The following is a 6,132-nucleotide window of genomic DNA, read 5'->3' as shown; positions in this document are numbered from 1 at the left end:
GAATGCTCCATTCTTGTGGGGAAAAACATCTCACTAAACAATCAAGAAATGAAAGTAAAAGTGCAGTCAAAAGAGACGAAGATGGAACACCCATCTTTGATAAGCATATAGGACGAGGAGTCCCAGATGCAGTCAACACATTACTTTTCACCATTATAGAACATTTCATAGGGACACCCAGTAATATCACCTCTAGAATTCATGACCAACTTAGTAACTTAAGATGTCCAACCCTAAGCGATTTTAAATGGTACAAAGATGTTTTCATGTAAATGGTACAAAGATGTTTTCATGTCTAGAGTCATGCTTAGAGAAGATAGTAATCAACCATTTTGGAAAGAAAAATTCATTAACGGATTACCAAATCTATTTCCCATAAAATTAGAAATGTTTTAGTTAATGAAGAAGGTATCATACCATATCATACCTTTACTTATATGAAAATTACAAAGCAAGTCAACAAAGACAAGTCAATAGCCAAATACGAATTAGGAACATTTTGTGAACAATACAGATTACCTCCTATTGCTCCATCTAACAAAAAGAAAAAAAATCAGAAGTATACAATAGGTACCCAAATAAGTACTCAAGTAGGAGACATTCCAAATATAACAAATTCAAAAATAAAAATTTTGAAATAAATAAATTTTACAAGAAACCCAAGTCTAGCAAGTCGAAGAGGAAACCCTCAGGAAAATTCCACTCCAAAAACCAAGAAGAAAAAGGAAATTGCTACAAGTGTGGCAAATTTGGTCATTATGCAAACAAATGTAGAGTCAAGAAAACAATCAACCAAAACTGCAACAGTTTGGGTCTTTTACGACTTGAAATATACGGCTTACAATACTGGCATGCCTTAAATGATATTATTCACGACATTCGTAAAGTTCATGTCGTAATACATGCACATAATGTAGCATTCAAGGCATCACTTTTGTGCAAGTCGTTAAATAAAAATATTTGCGGCTTAAGTATTGTGTGTTGTATTTGACAATTTACACGACGCATTTTCCTTTTTTTTTAATGCATCGCATTATGTCGTAAAGTGAATTTTCTATATATTTGAGTCCCTACTTTTTATGGCACAAATGACACGTCGCAAATAATGGCTTCTAGCTTCGCGCCTAAACTTTCCCACTCGACACTTAACGTTTTTCTCCATTTCCTTCTCAAGCCCCCCAAATAATGGCACCAGCAATTGCAACGTTTTCTACAAGCCCCCCGAAAAAGCTAAAAAAATTGGTGCTAAATGAAAGTTCAAAATGATGGTAAAGTCGGCCTTTTGCCATTTCCTTCTCAAACCTTCCTTGCCTCTTCCATCTCGCAGACCCCTCGAGAACGACACAGGCAGTCTCCTCTGTCTCATTTCTCTTGCCTCCGTCATCTTACTCCTCCTTTCTCTATCTCTGGAATCGATCGATCTATTTGAAGAGGATCGATAGTTCTGAAATGGTGTTTAGATGGGTGGGGGTTGTGCGTGTGCGGTCCTGCTTGATGATCGTGGAAGTCATCGATTCTGCTTCTACGACATAGCCTCAACTCTGCTTCCATCTCCATTTTCTCTCCTCGCTTTCTCTCTCAGAAATCACCAACGCCAGCACTGTGTTGCTCAAAAACCACCAAGCTGTTAGAAATCTCTTCGATTCTCTCTCTCATAAACTACGAAGCACATCGACCTCTTGCTGAAAAACCGTGAATTTGGTCCCAATTCGAAGGAAATTTTAAGCCCAGAAAAGCCTTGGTTTCCTGGTGAGTTCTCAGGCCGATTTGGGATAGGTAATTTTGTGATTTGTAGTTTATTTTGGGAAATGATTGATGGGTTGTGGTTCATATTATGATTTATAGAAAATTAGCATGTTTTTTTTAATTTAGGTTTTTTTTTACTGCTTATTTTTTGGGTTTTGTCTAATTTTTGTGGTTTGCTTTATAGATTGTTCTCTTTGGAAGCTTCTTTCTAGCCATTAGCTTCTTCTTGTCGTACTCATTGAGTAGTGAAGGAGAATTAAAACACTGGTGTGTGTGTGTGTGTTTTGTTAACGTAAGAGAGATTTCTGTTGGCCTTTCAGATTTCGGCATGGGAAAGTCCACTTATTTGTCTAATTAGATTGCGCATGCCTTCGATTCTTTATTTAATTGTTCTGTTTGCGTTCGGCTATGATGATCTAAATTTTATATGTTTGGAATTATTCACTTAACACCAATTTGTTACATTCAGGTCTCCACCCCACATTTCACAAGTTCAAATTCCATAGAAGTTGGTTCTGCAGATTGTGTCTGCAATTAGATCAGAGATCAACCGCTCTTTTGTTATCATGCAAAAGATTGCTTTTGGGAAGGATCTGAAGTAGTTACTCTCTGTATGTTTATTGTCATGTAGCTTTGTCTTTTCTAATTAATGGTGTTCATGTTATACTACGATTCATGATGATGAATTAATTGTTTCTCGATTTGTAATTGTTTGTAAATAATGTGGCATATTTGAATTGCAATCTATGTTTGTATGAAAGGGTTGGCATATCATGTTGCTGACTTAATTGTTTATGTTTTTCATATTTGCGATGGTGTTATGATCGATTAGGTGATTGCTGACCTGTGACTTTGTTTAGAGCTCAGATTTTGTGAGCATTACATTGGATTGTATTGCACTTGGTTTGATGTTGTTTTGGTCGACAATGCAGGGATAGGAGAAACAGAGAGGATGACACTTATAACTGCCCCTCCCCATCGGCCTTCTTCAAATTTGGATCACAAGAAGGGAGCAACATAGGTATTGATCATGGTGTTTTCCTTCTTCATTTAGATATGGTTAATGTAAATAATTGGACAAAAGAGCCAAACAAACCCTTTTCTCTCAAATGGAGGCGATGATGTGGTCGACGGCCACCAACCCCAACTCAAGAGTTTGGCCTTCTGTATAATCGGATTATAAGATAATTTTATATGGTCCATTTCTTTTTTCCTTTATATAAGTGCAGAGGTTGTGATGTTTTGAATGAAGGGTGATGAAGGGTGGTTCACACACTTTCTCCTTACTTAGAGCAAGTGGAGATCACGGTTTGTATAAAAATAAAAACTGAGCAGGTACTTCAATTTTCTATTTTATTAATTATTGTTTGGTTTTTGAAATGTTGTATTCAGAGAGAGAGAGAGACCAATTGTCCTTGAAAAACAAGTTTCTTTGTCTACATTGCGAGAATTTGCGGTTTGCAACTTTCATTGGTTATTATATTTGATTGAGTTAAACTTAGATTTCTGGATTTTGACTTTTTCGTTTGTTTCTCTATTGCAGAGTTGGCTTCATTTCATTCCAGTAACTCTCTAAATAGGTCCAAGAACTCACTAAATAGGTAGTCAAGAAGAATTCAGTGTTGCCTTCCTTTTTTGCCTGCTGTTTACTCTCTTCCTGGTTGCACTCTCACCGCTTCTGTTGCTCACCACTTTTCTCTCACTCACCGCTTCATCTCTTTTGTTGCTTACAATCATCGCAAAAACAAATTCGAACCCTCAAACCAACATATTCCTTTCGACAGTTTCTCTCACAATTAATCTAACCTTGAAACCAACAAATTGCAAAAATCCTCAACTGTTGGATTCTGTTAAGATGGGCAGAATTTGAGTGGTGTCTTCATCATCGACCGACACCCAGACTGCTTTGTAGTCATGATTAGTTTCTTCTGTCAACTTTAGGATGTGCATCAGTTGTAAAGAGGAACAAAACATTTTTTGTTTGTGTCAACACTTCCAATTGTACTATAATTGACCATTTCTACTAATTAATTTAAGTATTTGGAGTTTAATGTGTTTGTGGTGATTGTTGTTATCTTTATATTGTGTTCCTTACAATATTAATTTAGATGTTATGAAGTTTTACTAATTCACTTATTTATTCTATTTCTTTTTACTATTTTTCAGGCAGCATTCAAGTCTTTGGTGAATTTTTAAATGAAGAGGTTGCAAATGTAGCGGTAATGAGTGGAAAAGTTTATACTTAATTGTATTAGTATTAAAGTCTTTATCAATTTCTAAGTTAACATTTTGTTTTGACTAGCTCTTAATTATCTTGGTTGGGAACTTTATCCGTTCCCAGCACCTAGTTTCCAAAGACGAAGTTGAGACAAGTTGGGAACTCTCTCTTTCTCTCCTTTTGTTTTAGTTCCCAAGAAAGTTGATTGGATTGAAGAAAATGGAACAAAAAGAAATGAAAAAAATTGAAATTTGTTGGTGCTTCTGTTGATGCTTAATTTGTAATATATTAAGACCCAAAAACTAGATAAATGGCTAACTTTGATGTAAATTGATAACAGCAAGCCACTAAATCAAAAAATAGTGAGTCTTACCTTAGAGTTTTTGGGGATATCATAATTGATAACCATAACCACATTTTGTATGACAATGATTAGGTTTTTTTAGTATCACCTTTCTTACTTGAAATTAAATGTGTATTTCTGCATATAGCAATGCAATAGATTTTCTATTACTCCATGTGCTTATGTCTATGCAGATAGAGATAGCAATTAGTGTGGTTCAAGCATTAGGAGCAGTATTTCACTCTCAAAGGACTTCGTTTGGAGGTGTTCAAGGAAAAGTGAAGTCTTTCAAGTGATAAATTTCTTTGTTATTAGAGGCCTATTTCGTATTTCATGTGTAGTTTGATATTGACTTTAGCTTTGTTCGACTTGTAATACATTTTGACAATATGATCATTTATGAAATTTTGTATTCATTTACGATGTACAACATATGCTGTAATTGCTTTCACAGTATTACGACGCTCAACAAACGCCGTATCAAATATAAATTACGGCACAAATGTATGCTGTAATTGTTTTCGTAATATTACGACATTTCATCAACGCTGTATCTAATTTCAATTAAGGTGCGCAAGGCACGCCTGAAAGGGCATTTACGACGTGTTTTGCTTAAATTATTCACAACCACTAGAGAATGTTGTATTTGACCAAACATCTTTTACGACAGGGATTTTTACTGCTTGGGGGCTTACGCCGTGAATAAACGTTTACGGTGCTTTTTGTGCGGCGCAAAAGACCAATTATGTTGTAGTGCAATTGAAAATCTCTGAAGAAGAGAAAACTCAGCTAATCCAAGTCTTAGAATTAAGAGATACAGACCATAGTCAATCTGAAGATGATTTAGATTCTAATTCGCCTTCTTCCAGTAATTCCCCAAGTAATCTTTCATCCCCCGACATTAAAATAGGATACACTGATACATGTTGTAAAACGATTTCAGTCCTCAATAAACAAGAAGAACAAGAAGATCATCTTATCGAGTTAATCAGCAAAGTAGATGACCCTGAATTAAAGTCATTTTATTTAAAAAGACTTAAAAAGTTAGTCACCCCTGAAGAAGCCAGTACTAGTCAACCCCCAGTGGCCCCAAAAATCTGTCTTAGCATACCTTGGAAAGTTTTAATAAAGCTAAGAAAGAAATTATGGTCAAAGATCTACAAAGATAAGTCAATAAGATTAAGGAAGAAATTAAGTCCTTAAAATCAGAAAACATAGAAATTCACTCACATCTCAATAGTATCCAAACACAAGCACTCCTTGGTAATAATGATGAAGGACACAATAATTCTTCCTCCAATCAAGAGTCAAAATCCAAGTCCATAGAAAACCTAACAGAAAACCTAGTTTTAGGATTACTACAAAAAATTAGGATCCAGAAATGGTATTCTAAAATAAAAATAATAATTGAAGACTTCCAGTTAGAAACAATTGCCTTAATTGATTCAGGTGCAGACTTGAATTGTATTCAAGAAGGTTTAATTCCCACTAAGTATTTCCACAAATCAACAAAAATTCTTAGTGCTGCAAATCAGTCACCAATGCAATTAAAATATGAAATCCCAAAAGCCCATGTCTATCAAAATAATGTCTGTTTTAAAACTCCATTTGTTTTGATAAAAAAATTTCAAACCCAGTCATTTTAGGTCTCCCCTTCAGAAGTCTCCTATATCCTTTTAAGGTACACCATAATCGTATAACCACCAGAATGTTAGGACAAAAAATCACATTTGAGTTCTGCACGGAAACAAATCTCAAAAAATTAAGACAATTACAAAAAGATAGCATCTCAAAAACCATCAATCTAGTTACCAAAAAAATCACA

General features: G+C 35.0%; 1 long non-coding RNA gene across 3 annotated transcripts; it reads left to right on the top strand.

Moving 5' to 3' along the window:
• Positions 1-1,187: 1,187 nt before the first annotated feature.
• On the top strand, positions 1,188-4,727 carry LOC148696362 (uncharacterized). Of its 3 annotated transcripts, XR_015963647.1 has the most exons (7): positions 1,188-1,776; positions 2,216-2,357; positions 2,679-2,767; positions 2,999-3,081; positions 3,290-3,347; positions 3,913-3,965; positions 4,502-4,727. It is a non-coding gene; the product is annotated as an uncharacterized LOC148696362 (long non-coding RNA). The 3 variants fall into 3 exon arrangements; XR_015963646.1 differs by lacking the exon at positions 2,216-2,357 and having other exon boundaries at positions 1,624-1,749; positions 2,976-3,081; XR_015963645.1 differs by lacking the exon at positions 1,188-1,776 and having other exon boundaries at positions 2,218-2,357; positions 2,976-3,081.
• The last annotated feature ends 1,405 nt before the right edge of the window (positions 4,728-6,132 follow it).

Source organism: Pyrus communis, chromosome 6 (genome assembly GCF_041283825.1).
Source record: "Pyrus communis isolate YQ-2024b chromosome 6, ASM4128382v1, whole genome shotgun sequence".
NCBI classification, from domain to species: Eukaryota; Viridiplantae; Streptophyta; class Magnoliopsida; order Rosales; family Rosaceae; genus Pyrus; species Pyrus communis.
This window is presented reverse-complemented; position numbering and strand designations above follow the sequence as displayed.